Genomic DNA, 15,111 nt, shown 5'->3' with positions numbered 1-15,111 from the left:
CTAAGAGCCCCATGAATTTCATTTCTACAGAGAGAGAGAGAGAGAGAGAGAGAGACAGAGACAGAGAGAGAGAGAGAGAGAGAGAGAGACGGAGAGAGAGAGAGAGAGAGAGAGAGAGAGAGAGAGAGAGAGAGAATATGCTTACTTGTGTGACCGGCCGGCGACAGTCACAGTCACACACACACACACCATCGTCACACATCTACCGCGTGGTAGATTGTCAATCGAACTCACAACCTCTCTCTCTCTCTCTCTCCCTCTTCCATCATTACTCGCTGTTGCTTCCATAAAGACAAAGTTAGCATTCTGAAATCAAAAAGAAAATTACAGGGAAGCAACATTTTTATTGACGAGGATTTTTCCAACAGGGCTCGGGAGATAAGACGAAATCTGACTCCCCATTTGAAAAAGTCCAGAAGTGAGGGAAAGAAAGTCACAATGGTCTTTGATCATCTGGTGATGAATTGAAGGAAGTTTTTTTTTTTTTGACAACCATGGCAATTTGAAGGAAGGCAAATTGGAAACAGGCCGGTCCAATGTTCAGCATTGTTTTTGTTCTAGTGGTTGTGATAAATGCAACCAGATTAAAACAGCGCCCTTTTCGTGTCACGGCTGTGAGCGTCCTGACATGACAACTAAAACGGCCGGCAGACGTGAATCCCGTGCAAAACGCAGGGACAACAGAAGCCAAGCTGCCGTTCTCGTTTCTGTTATGGAATGTAAATGTTCTTTTATCAAAACTTGAAGATGAAGATTTTGTTTCATTAATTTGTAGCTTTGCTTTTGTTTCAGTGTTTTGGTGGGAAAATTTATGGATAATTTTCAGTCAGATATAGTTCTTGGTTTTAAAGTATTTTGTAAACCTGCTGTAAAATGTTCAAAACAAGGAAGACGATCTGGTGGTGTAATTTGTTTGATCAAAAAATGAGAGAATTTATTCCTTTCGTTGAATGTTTTGATGTTGCTAAATTTGTAAATTTCTATGTTTTATTAATTGATAAAAAGCTTTTAGAAAACTTAAAAAACGGAAAGCAGATGGTCCTGGTGGTATTGTTAGTGAACTGTTGATAAATTCAAGTAGTCAGTAATTGTTTTTTTCTTGAAATTATGTAATACTCTTTTTGATAGTGGTCAGTTTGCTATAGGCTGGACAGAGTCAATACTTTTGTCATTATTCAAACAGGGTGATGTTAATGATGTTAATAATTATAGAGGTATATTATCTCTTTGTGAAGGAAGCAGTAAACTTTACAGCCCCATTATGAATGACAGATTAAAAAAGTGGATTAAGGAAAATGATACTACTGGCGAACATCAGCCAGGTTTTAAAATAGGATATTCAACCGTGAATCACATGCTTACTTTATTAGCGTTAATACAGAAACAGTTTTTTTACCATCGTAAATTGTATGTAGCTTTTTTGATTTCGAGAAAGCTTTTGATTGAGTTAACAGAAATTTATCATGGCCTGTTTTAATTTAAAATGGTATGGAAGGTAAACTGCACAGATGCATCAAACGTATGTACGACAATATCAAATGTAGGGTAAGATGTGGGGCAAACTTGTCACATTCTATTAATTGTTCTGTTGGAGTAAAACAAGGTGATGTGTGTAGTCCAGTTTTATTCTCTACCTTTATAAATGAGTTAGCATTGCATGTTATTGATAATAGAAGACATGGAGCTAATACGATACCCGATGCTTTCGAATTATTTATTCTTTTGTTGGCAGACGATGTTGTTTTGTTTTCAGAAACAGTTGTGGGCTCAGAGACACAATTAAATAATATACATGTAGCTGCTTCAAGACTACAATTACAAGTTAATTTGGATAAAAGTAATATAATTGCATTTCGGAAGGGTGGGGTATTTAGGCGCAAGAGAAAGCTGGGTATATGATGGTGATCTAATGCCTGTGGTTAATGTTTATAAATATATGGGTATATTTTTCTCCGTTCGTCTCAGTTTTGTTAAGGCATGTAAAGATATTGCTATTAAAGTCAAACATGCCTTGTTATGTATTGTGCAGAAGTTGTATTTACTTAACAGCAACTCTTTGGAACTATTTTTTAAAAGTTTTTGATTCACAGATGCAACCTATCATGCAGTATGGGTCGGAGCTATGGGGGTTGGATAAAGTAGTAGTCCACTGTGAATCCGTCCATCTGTTTGCTATCAAAAAGTTTCTGGGAGTAGATTCGAGAACGCCTAATGATCTAGTATATGGTGAAACTAATCGTTATCCAATACATGTGAATTCTGCTGTTAATTCTATACGGTACTGGATAAGATTATTACAGATGGAAAATCATAGACTACCATACAGAGCCTACAAAATGTTATACCACTTAAATGCCAATGGTAACAAAAACTGGGTTTCAAATGTGCGCCTTGTGTTTGTGCGAAAATGGATTTGGACATGTATGGTTGAATCAGGGTCTCGGTTGTTTCAAAAGTTTTATAATCATACACTTTTCGCCAAAAGTTGATTGACTGCAGGTGGCAAACTCAGAATCTACATATCAGAACGACTGAAAGGTTTAGACTTTATAAAATATTTTCCAGTAATCATGATTTGAAACCTTATTTGTTGTTGGACACTGATAGACACCTCAGGAGTATTACAGCAAGATTTAGATTCGGTATATCTAATTTGGCTGTTCATCGTTTAAGGTATAAAACATTTAAAGAATCTGATTGTTGTGTCCATTATGTAATAAATCCGAGGAGAATGAAGCACACTTTGTCCCTTGTTGTGAAGTACCGAGTGATGTTAGAGAAAGTGTCATCCGACCTAAATACTATTAACAACCCTGTGTGTTCAAGATGGCTTTATTGATTTCAAATACTGATGTTACAGTTGTTCGTAATTCGTCTTTGTATTTGTACAAGGCTTTTATGTTTAGAGAAATAGCTACTTCATAAACTGTTCTATTGATTCTAGTCAGTGCATTGTTTTTGTACCTGGTTTAATTACTGTGTTCTTCGTACATCGTGTTCTGTGTATCATGAATTGTTCACATACCTCTTCATTAGGGGCCATGGTCTGTAATGAATAAAATTGATCATCCGTGTCCGTATCTCCTTCACTCTCCATTTTCCCTTTAGCATCACAGTGTTGTAAATGTCTACAGATTCTTGTATCCATAACAACGTTCAAAACACGCTGTTTTGAGGTATTGTGTTTTTCTTCTTATTTCTTCTTTATTTGCTGTTTCCCTCTTTTTTCTTTCATTCATTGCCTAGCGGTTACGCGTCTGCCTAAGATGCGAGAGAATCTAAGTGGACTGGTTAAAATCCCACAGTCCCCAATATTTTCTCGCCATCCGCGGTGGTCTTGACGCTAGTCATTCGGATGAGACGATAAACCGAGGTCCCGAGTGCAGCATGCACTCAGCGCACGTAAAAGAACCCACAGCAACAAAAGGATTGTCCCTGGCAAAATTCTGTAGAAAAAATCCATTTCGATAGGAAAACAAATGAAACCGCAGGCAGAAAAAAATACAAAAAATGGGTGGCGCTGTAGTGTAGCAACGCGCTCCCTCTGGCGAGAACAGCCCGAATTTCACACAGAGAAATCTGTTGTGACAGAAAGAGCTAATACAATACAATACAATATGACACAATACAATATAATACAACCTACCCCCTCTCTATGAAAAAAAGGCACTGTGTGCCTACATTATACCAACAAGAGAGGCAAGGCCTTCAAGACTCGCTTGTGATACACTTAAAAAAAAAAAATCTAATCGTTAAAATGTGTTCTGTATTTGTTATTATAAAGCTTCGCGTTAAAAAAAAAAGTCCTAACCAGATTCGAGTTAAGTCCCCTAGCATTAATTACAGAGTACTTTCCCTTTTTTACTATCTGCACCAAAACGTTTGCAAAATAAATAAAACTTCCATGCTTAGCAAAAGAAGTTCCTGTTTGAACAAAAAATGATAATAATGACTGCTCTTGTTGTTGGGTCAGAATATCAGATCAAAGTGCCAAGTTTAGAGAATACAAAAAATATAAATATAACAGTAAATGCAGTTTGCATATAATTAGGCTTCATTTTTTTGTGTGTGCCCATCCCAGAGGTGCAATATTGTTTTAAACAAGATGACTGGAAAGAACTGAATTTTTCCTATTTTTTTTGCCTAATTTGGTGTCAACTGACAAAGTATTTGCAGAGAAAATGTCAATGTTAAAGTTTACCACGGACACACACACACACACACACACACACACACACACAGACAACCGAACACCGGGTTAAAACATAGACTCACTTTGTTTACACAAGTGAGTCAAAAATGGGCGGCGCTGTAGTGTAGCAACGCCCTCCCGCTGGCGAGAGCAGCCCGAATTTCACACAGAGAAATCTGTTGTGACAGAAAGAGCTAATACAATACAATACAATACAATACAATCTACCCCCTCTCTATGAAAACAGGCACTGTGTGCCTACATTATACCAATAAAAAGCTTAAAGGTCCCACTGCCTCTGACGGTCACCGGGGGCGGCGACTTCTAAATTCTTTGTGGTCCCGGGCTGGCATGGACAGGAAGGCGGGGGCCAGTCCTGCCCTTCTGTCACACTTCAAACCTCTCCCAACCCAAGTCAGGGACCCATCACACGTGAGTGGGGTCACTGCGGGAAATCGGAGTAAAGGTGTCTTTAGCAAGGACACAACACCATGCCGAAACGGGGGCCCGAACCCCTGATCACTGGTGAACACTGGGTCAGACATCCAACGTCACGGCGACTTCCTCTTGATTACCACATAAACTGAAAATCAATTGATTAATCAACTGATTAAATATGATCAAATAACTAATTAATTAATGAACCCAAAATCAACTGATTAATCAACTGATTAAATTATTAACACATAACTAATTAATTAATGAACCCACCTCTGCCGGGGAGACGTAAGTTGAGGGAAGTCGCATGTTGGGTTTGTATCGGGGTTGTTCCCAGGGCCAAGGTGGTCGCATCAGGGGGTGGGGGTTTTCTCTGAGCTCAGTGCTCCAATCAGGGTTGACGGTGTAGTTGTAGGGCGCGCATTTCTCCGGTTTCTGAATCTGTCACGCGCTTTCAAGCCTCACTATGGGTGTGGAAGTCATTTGTGTGGTGACATTCTATGTGGATATGTATGGTTTTTATAATGTATCTACGTGTTGTGGATGTGAGTGTGGGAAACACGTGATGGAAAGAGATGGAGAGAGACAGAGAGTGAAAGAGAGGGGAAGAGAGAGAGAGAGAGCGAGGGCGAGAGACAGAGACAGCCAGAAGAAGATGAAGAAGAAGAAGAGAGAGATTAAAATGTTCAAGCTGTTATTCAGGTACGTATTTATCTTGTCTTCCAAGGGAGTTAAAATACAGACAATAATGTACCCTAACTTCATTCAACATTAAAAACACTTCAATAAAATTCACTCGCCACCTTTTCACTCCAACACAACCAGGTCAGGACAAAATGACAGACTAGGAGAGAGAGAGAGAGAGAGAGAGAGAGAGAGAGAGAGAGAGAGAGAGAGAGAGTTAGTTAGTTTTCAAATTGTTCTTTTGGTACGTTTATTTCCATCTTCGTCCTCCAACTTTGAAATTCGAACTTTGTGTGTGAGAGAAATACACACGGTAAGATACTTACGCACCTAGATCTCTCTCTCTCTCTCTTTTACGGACTTACACATATACACACACGCGAGCGCGCATGAACCGACGCATGCACAGGGATACACAATGCACACGCACCACTTTGCAGTGTGAATGACATGGACATGCAACCCTGAAGTAAAAACAACAACAGCAACACTTAAACCACTTACACGGAACAGGCATCCTGGGTTCAAGATATTGTACTTGGAAGTGGCTGTCAGTTCTCTGTAGACACACGCAAGCAAGCAAGCACACACACGCACGCACTCGCGCGCAGACGCAGACACAAAATGTACATCACTCATTTAATAGTATCAACAAACGAATAATAATGATGATGATAGTGAAATTAAAAGCATGAAAAAGAAAGGAAGAAAGAAAAAAAAGCATCCCTTCAAAAAAAAGAAGTGGGGGTGGAATTAGAAAAACACACACACACACAAAAAAAAAAAAAAAAAAAAAAAGAGAAGGATTTAGTGTACAACACTCTCCATCAGCGTACACACACATACACACGCAAACACACACAGCAAGATAGAGAGAGCGAGACAGAGAGAGAGAGAGAGGGAGGATGGGAAGACAGAAGCAGGATTTCCACAGCTGTCAATGTAGTCTGTATGTCACTCACTCGTCAGTGAAGAGATGGTGGCCAGCGTCCAGTTTCTTGATGCAGCATTTCACGCAGGACCTGCCGGCACAGTTGGGGCAGTACCGGTGACACTTGTGGCACACCCACGTTTTCTTGTAGGTGTCCAGTTTGGCTTGCCAGGCCTTCTTGAAGTTGTAGTCTCCCATCCTCGCCTCGCGGGCAGTGTTGCTTAATTTCGATTTTGTTGTTTTTATTATTCGTGTTCTTTCAGCAGGTTTGCTGGAGTGGTTTTGTTTCCTCTCTCTCTCTCTTTGTTCTCTTCTTTTGTTATTGATCAATATCGGTAGTTGGTATTGATTTGTTGCCGTTTGAGGGGAAGGATGGTGGCGAAGGGTTGATGATATTTCAGGCTGATGTCAGATGGAGTGAATAGTGAGTGGTTGTTTCTTTCTTTTTCCTGCTTCTGTTCACCGTTGTTTATTATGTTCTGTTTCAAATTTGATTTTCCATCCTCTTTTTTTCTGTTTACACCTTCCCCTTTCCTTTTTGCTTACAAAAAATTCTTTTTCGTTGCCTCGTCCTCGATCTTTCTTCACTGCTGAGCCAGATATGTTTGCTCAGTTTTCCGCCTCCTCACTGTGGTGGACAAAGACACGGCCTGTAGGCATGGAAGCTGAAAAGAACATGTCAAATGATCTTGAAATAAAGTGATCGTTCAAAACCAGTACTTCTCATACTTCCTTCTGGAAAAAAAAGAATCAGACCCAGTTTAGACACAGATCAATTCCACAATACATAAATTCTAACAAGATTTATCACTTTTCAGACTGCAAAGTTATTGAAGACAGTGTATAAACTGTACAGCGCTTTACTGCAGCGATAGCGACAGCAGCAGCAGCCAGTTGTCTTCGGACTTCAATCGACTTAATCAGAATAGTGAAAGAAAAATTTGAAAAACAACAACAAACGTTTAAATATTGGTTCTACATGATAATGATTTCTCACACTATTACCTGTAAAAAGTATAAGAAAATACAATGTCAGATGAGAGCATGCAATTTAAAGAAAGAAAAACAGATATGCTGAGATGGAACAAATAAGGCCACTACTTTGAAGGGCCATAGCACCTTCTGAAAGGATTGGCACCATGTAGGTACACCAGAGCACAGCAACCTCACAACTGTACATATGACAAGAAGGTTTCACGGCCATTGAGGCAGTGAATTCCTATCCACTGGAGACAGGGCTCTGCATCAGAAGCCGGGACCCAATCTTCTCTTTGCGCCGCTTTAACTTTCCCCAACGTATGTCAGGTACCCATTTACACTGTGACCTAGGAAGACAGACTGCATAATTGTCATTAATTGTTTAACTTGTCGACGTTCAGCAGAACACGTCGTTCATCTTAAATGCGCGTAACATCTCTTAACCTTGTATATGGAAGAACGATAAATGTTTGAAAGTGGCAAATCGATCTCATTCTTTCAGAAAAGGTTCAGTCTGAGGCTGCAGTATCAGCTACATCACTACCGTAAATCCACAGATTACTTTTTGACACCAAGAAATCTTTTACCTGGTGGTAAATATTTGTGAAATTATATTGGAGCAGTAGTTGTAGCAGCATGGTAACAGGAACTACATAAATGGTGTGCTTTCAAGTTCCTAGATCCAGTCCTTTGCCCTGCCCTGTTTCATGATGCCAAAAACATTGATGATTCGTGATGGTTTGTGTATACATGACTTGCAGATTCGATGTACATTACATGTACATTGTTAGTGGAGTGGTGGCCTAGAGGTAACGCACACGCCTAGGAAGCGAAAGAATCTGAGTGCACTGGTTCGAATCCCACAGTCGCCAGAATTTTCTCCCCCTCCACTAGACCTCGAATGGTGGTCTGGACGCTAGTCATTCGGTTGAGACGATTTACCGAGGCAACAAAAGATTTTCACTTCGATTGGAAAACAAATAAAATTGCCTCTCCCTGGGGAGAGCAGCCCGAATTTCACAGAGAAATCTGTTGTGACAAAAAGAGTAATGCAGTATAATACAATTGTTTAACACAATAAAAGAAGTAAACAATAACAAACGAACGAACAAACACCACCAACAACAAAACATACAATTTTTACAGGGAACATAAAAAGGCTGACATTTTAGGTTTATCCCATTTGATGTAATTTTTTATGCCTTTAAGCCTTTTCGGGTAAGGCACAATTTTTTTTCTTACAATTCACACTATTGCGTTGCGCAGTCATGTGCTCTAAGATATGTTTGAAATATATTGTCATTGATATATAAATTTGAAAAAATTAATACAGAATGGCCAACTGACATCAGGGCCTAATTACGGCCTTTCGTCTGAAAAAGAAGCTCTAAACAGTGCGTAAACACTGCGTCAACAACTTGCCTGGCTCCGATGTTAACAGCTGTCTGGAACAGATCCTCCACTATTTCATCAGCAAAGTTTGGACATGTGTTTAATCACAATGGCTAGGGATGGTATCTTTAATGAAACCACATCCAGTGTTCCGTACGCTTTGTTGAGAGATGTGAAGCAACATGATGTTTAAATGTGGGATTCTGATCAACCAAAGCGCACAAGCCAGTTGTATATAATTTATTTGCATCAATATCCATTCTGTAACTGTTCAGTTTGCTCGCTGATCTTACTTTTTTTTTCTTCTTTTTTTCTTCAAATTTCAATAACTGCCATTTCATTGCCCTTTAGTTTAAGGTATGGTATCCATACAAGATTTCCAATCAAGACCCGCGGTACCTGTTCTGTTCAGAAACTACATATCTGCATCATATAATCGAGAAAACAATATCATTACAAACACAAACCAGGATCCACAAGCTCGAAAACCACACGATTTGGTGATGTCAGAATTCAGCCTTTCTGAGACTTCGCCCTTCTGCCACACCGAACAGTGAATGGTTAAAGAACTAAAATTGGGACTTGACACGCCAGAGTTTGAAATACGTCATCAGCTCGTTCTTCGACAAGACGTCACCGGATTATTGCGAGATGCTGTTCTGGAGGGGAGTGTCGATGGCAGCTGTGCAGTCCAGTTGTATTTATCGACCAGTAATTTTAGACACTCTCCCAATCCATTTCCAGCTTCAAAACCAACCTCAGCACTCATCTCTTCAAACTGCATTTGATATATTGTTATGAATGTGTACACGCATGCATGTACATTATATATATATATAATAATTATATATATATATACTCGTATATTTGCACGTGTATTAACATGATGTACTTCTGGTGCATTGTCTCGCCATAGGTTTCATGGATGGTGTAACATCATAAGTAAAGTGTTCTTCAAGTTATTGGAACTTATGTGTTGTAAAGTGCTCTCTGGTTCCCCACAGGACCGACTGCTCGGGCATAATACATGTAATAATGTGTCCGCTTCGTGACCTTCGCCTCCGTCAGCACCTGTACTGAGGCGGAAACCTACTTCACCGGATGTAAACCAGACGTTTACACATCACTCTCTCACCACTCCCTCCACTCACCTTCCTGCCGCAACAACGTGATTGAAAGGCGCTCGAAAACATTTGTCTTTCCCCTCATCCTTGTTAACAACAATACGTGATTTATGCCGTTGTCAACCCTGAATGTTTGGTAGTGTGCCTATGGACCTTCTTGGAAGGAAAATGCCAAACTTTTTATCACTTGCACGCTGACCAGAGACAGTGGACAAAGTAAAGAAGACAGTCGTCTTCAAAAAAGAAAAAAAATCTGCTTATTGACGAAGTGAATGTTTCCAGCAAAGAAAGAATCTACGATAGCAGCAGAGTTTCTAACTGTCATGTTGAAAAACAAAGATCATGACAGGACTTTGGTTTTCCACCCAGTTTTCATTTAACATGGTATACCATAGAAAAAAATTATTTGTATTGGGCAGCATTCATGTCCAAACTCCTTCCAGCCACTAATATAAGCGTGTGTGTTCCAGTGACAGTTTTGCCAGTAAACTTCGCTTTCAATAGCGGTCACTTCAGAATGCGGAACTCATCTTGGTCTGTGCGTCTATCTGTCTGGTTCCTTCGTTTAATGAATTAGTCAATTGCTCTCTCTCTCTCTCTCTCTCTCTCCCATTCCTCATCCTCTCTCTCTCTCTCACACACACACACACACACGCAAAGCTGGAAAAATCCATATACTTTATAATCATCTGTATACTGAATATCAAATTGAACAACACAATCGCAGATTAAAACAGACCGTGCATTCATTGTACATAAACTACAATAATCTATAAAACAGGAAGAGCAGCTAAAAGACATAACAAAACAGAGTAAGTCTGAAAGTACATGGGAGCAGCGTAGCTGAGAAAATACGAGCAAGCACTGTTTTTCATTCAGTTTTGTTCCAAGACTTTTTTTTCCTGCTTGAACACAACCGAGTTTGGTCCCAGCGTGTTCCGGCCGGCCCGTATGATACACGTGCTGTCTGTTTTGGGAGGTCACACCAGGCTGGCAAAGCGACAATATAGACCAGGTTTCGTTTTTGGCTGGGTGTTCAACTCGGTTTGGTGTCCAGTTGGTTGGGTGTCCTACTGGCTGGCTGTCCAGCTGGTTGGTTGTACAACTGGTCTGCATGTCCTATTGGGTTTGGTGTCCTATTGTTTGGGTATCCAACTGGTCTGTCCTACTGGGTTGGGTGTCCTACTGGGTTGGGTGTCCTATTGGTTGGATGTCTTACTGGCTGGGTGTCCTATTGGTTGGATGTCTTACTGGTTGGGTGTCCTATTGGTTGGATGTCCTATTGGTTGGATGTCTTACTGGTTGGGTGTCCTATTGGTTGGATGTCTTACTGGTTGGATGTCTTACTGGTTGGGTGTCCTATTGGTTGGATGTCCTATTGGTTGGATGTCTTACTGGTTGGGTGTCCTATTGGTTGGGTGTCCTATTGGTTGGATGTCCTATTGGTTGGATGTCTTACTGGTTGGGTGTCCTATTGGTTGGGTGTCCTATTGGTTGGATGTCCTATTGGTTGGATGTCTTACTGGTTGGGTGTCCTATTGGTTGGATGTCCTATTGGTTGGATGTCTTACTGGTTGGGTGTCCTATTGGTTGGATGTCTTACTGGTTGGGTGTCCTATTGGTTGGATGTCTTACTGGTTGGGTGTCCTATTGGTTGGATGTCTTACTGGTTGGGTGTCCTATTGGTTGGGTGTCCTACTGGGCTGAGTGTCCTATTGGCTGGATGTCCTACTGTTTAGGTGTTATACTGGCTGGGTGTCCTACTGGGCTGGATATCATATTGACTGGTGTGTCCTACTAGGTTGGATATCATATCGACTGGTGTGTCCTACTAGGCTGGATATCATATTGACTGGTGTGTCCTACTGGGCTGGATATCATATTGACTGGTGTGTCCTACTGGGCTGGATATCATATTGACTGGTGTGTCCTACTAGGCTGGATATCATATTGACTGGTGTGTCCTACTAGGCTGGATATCATATTGACTGGTGTGTCCTACTGGGCTGGATATCATATTGACTGGTGTGTCCTACTGGGCTGGATATCATATTGACTGGTGTGTCCTACTAGGCTGGATATCATATTGACTGGTGTGTCCTACTAGGCTGGATATCATATTGACTGGTGTGTCCTACTGGGCTGGATATCATATTGACTGGTGTGTCCTACTGGGCTGGATATCATATTGACTGGTGTGTCCTACTGGGCTGGATATCATATTGACTGGTGTGTCCTACTAGGCTGGATATCATATTGACTGGTGTGTCCTACTGGGCTGGATATCATATTGACTGGTGTGTCCTACTGGGCTGGATATCATATTGACTGGTGTGCCCTACTGCGTGGTTGTCTTGTTGGGCTGTATATCCCATTGGGTTAGGTGTCCTACTGGCTGCGTGTCCTACTGGATTGGGTGTCCTGTCGGTTGGATGTCCTACTGGCTGCATGTCCTACTGGGATGGGTATCCCACTAGTTGTCTGTCCCACTGGACTGGGTGTCCTACGGGGTTGTGTGTCCTACTGGGTTGGATGTCTTATTGGCTGTGCGTCCTACTGGTGTCCTATTGGATTGGGTGTCCTGATTGTTGGCTGTTCTATTGGTTGGCTACTGGGCTGGGTTTCCTATTGGGCTGGGTGTCCTACTGGACTACATGTCCTATTGTGTTCAGTGTCCTATTGGTTAGGTGTCCTATTGGTTGGATGTCCTACTGGTTAGGTGTCCTATTGGTTGGGTGTCCTACTGGGCTGGGTATCATATTGATTGGGCGTCCAACTGGTTGGTTGTCCTACTGGCTGCATGTCCTATTGGGATGGGTATCCTTGTGGTTGTCTGTCCTTCAGGGTTGAGTGTCCTATTGTTTGGGTATCAAACTGGTCGTCTGTCCAACTGGGTTGGATGTCCTATAGGTTGTGTATCCCACTGGTTGGGTGTCCTACTAGTGTCCTATTGGATTAAGTGTCCTAATTGTTGGCTGTCCTATTGGTTGACTGTCCTGCTAGCTGGCTACTGGGCTGGGTGTCCTACTGGGCTGGATGTTGTACTAAGCTGGGTGTCCTACTGGATTGGGTGTTGTACTGAGCTGGGTGTCCTACTGGGTTGGGAGTCCTGATGGTGTCCTACTTGGTTGGGAGTCCTGATGGTGTCCTATTGGGCTGGTTGTCCTACTGAGCTGGGTGTCCTATTGGGCTCGGTGTCCTATTGGGATGGGTGTCCTACTGGATGGGTGTCCTATTGGGCTGGGTGCCCTAATAGGCTGGGTGTCCTACTGGTCTTGGTGTCCCACTGAGCTGGATGTCCTACTGGGTTGGGTGTCCTACTGGGCTGGGTGTCCTACTGATCTTGGTGTCCCATTGAGCTGGATGTCCTACTGGGTTGGGTGTCCTTCTGGGCTTGGTGTCCTACTGAGCTGGGTGTCCTACTGGGTTGGGTGTCGTACTGGGTTGGGAGTCCTGATGGTGTCCTATTGGGCTGGGTGTCCTACTGATCTTGGTGTCCCATTGAGCTGGATGTCCTACTGGGTTGGGTGTCCTTCTGGGCTTGGTGTCCTACTGAGCTGGGTGTCCTACTGGGTTGGGTGTCGTACTGGGTTGGGAGTCCTGATGGTGTCCTATTGGGCTGGGTGTCCTACTGGGTTGGTGTCCTATTGGGTTGGGTGTCCTATTGGTTGGCTGACCTCCTAGTTGGCTACTGGCACTGGGTGTCCAATTGGGCTGGGTGTCCTACTGGTGGGTTAGGTGTCATTATGTGTGGGGCCTTGTGAAGGATAAAATGCGCATAAAATGACATGTTTTATCCATAATCTGGCAGCATAGATCATAATCATATTCCACAATAAAAACAAAAGGAATCACATTTGTATCACATTGTCTGGATCCTCATATCCTATAATTATTTACAAAAAATAATCCCACACGTGTAAAAAAAAAAAAAAATGTTTCCAAAGCTCACAAATCCATTGCACTTAAGTATTAGTACCGTCTGTTTAAAACAACATCAACAAAATCTCCACACAAATAAGTCGCTCACAAAGTAGAACATCATTCACAGCGTACATACATATGTATTTGTAGAGGTGTGTGTGTGTGTGTGTGTGTGTGTGTGTGGAGGGCTGAGGGGGCAGATCATCAGTAGCGCGGAATGTAGTTAGGGTGAGTGGTCTTGTAGTACTGCGTGAGGTGGAAGGAGAGAGGAGGGACCTCCACCCCGTAATTGTGTCGTCTCCCATCCTCCTCCAGCCTCGCCAACTCCTCGTCTTCCCGGTACTGCACGTGAGGAGAAGGAAGAGGGGAAGTGAGGAAGGAAGGGAATGAGGAAGGGAGGAGAGAGAGTGGGGGCATGGAGAAAGGAGGAAGGATGGATGGAAGAAAGGAAGGGAGGAAGAAAGTAATGGAGGAAGGAAGGGAGAAAGGGAGGGAGGGAGGAAGCGAAGAGGGAAGGGAAGGAGGAAGGGGGGGAGGGTAGGGAGGAGGGAAGGGAGGGAGGAAGGGGGGGAGGGTAGGGAGGAGGGAAGGGAGGGAGGAAGGAAGTCAGGAGGGAAGGGAGGAAGGAAAGTAGGGAGGGAGTAGGGGAGGGAAGAGAGGGAGGAGGGGAGCGAGGAAGGAAGAGGGAAGGGAGAAAGGAAGGGAGGGCGTCAGGAAGAAAGAAGGGGGGAAGGAAGGGGGAAGGAAAGAAGGGAGAAAGGAAAGGCGGAAGGAGTGCAGGAAGGAAAGGGGAAGGAAGGAATGAAGGAAGGAACGAATGAAGGAAGGAATGGTGGAACGAAGGGAGGAAGGGGAAAGAATGGAGGAAGGAAAGAAGGAAGGGAGAAAAGAAGGGAGGAAGGGGGAAGGAAGGGAGAAAAGAAGGGAGGAAGGGGGAAGGAAGGGAGAAAAGAAGGGAGGAAGGGGGAAGGAAGGAAGGAAGGGAGAAAAGAAGGGAGGAAGGGGGGTGGAGGAAGGAAAGAAGGGAGAAGGGGAGGGAGGAAGGAAGGAAGGAAGGAAGGGAGAAAAGAAGGAGGGGGGTGGAGGAAGGAAAGAAGGGAGAAAGGAAGGGAGGAAGGGGGAAGAATGGAGGAAGGAAAGAAGGAAGGGAGAAAAGAAGAGGACGGGGGAAACGAAGGGTGGAAGGAAGGAAGGGAGGAAGGAGGGTAAGGAGAAAGGACAGAAAGGATGGGTGAAAGTACAGGAGAAGGGAAGGGAGGATGGAAGGAAGGAAGGGAGAAAGGGAGGGAGGAAGGGGGGGGGAGAAAGGAAAGAAAGGATGGGTGAAAGTACAGGAGAAGGGAAGGGAGGATGGAAGGAAGGAAGGGAGAAAGGGAGGGAGGAAGGGAGGGAGGAAGGGGGGGAGGAAGGAAAGAAAGGATGGGTGAAAGTACAGGAGAAGGGAAGGG

This window comes from Babylonia areolata, chromosome 27 (assembly GCF_041734735.1).
Source record: "Babylonia areolata isolate BAREFJ2019XMU chromosome 27, ASM4173473v1, whole genome shotgun sequence".
Lineage (NCBI taxonomy): Eukaryota > Metazoa > Mollusca > Gastropoda > Neogastropoda > Buccinidae > Babylonia > Babylonia areolata.
This window is presented reverse-complemented; position numbering follows the sequence as displayed.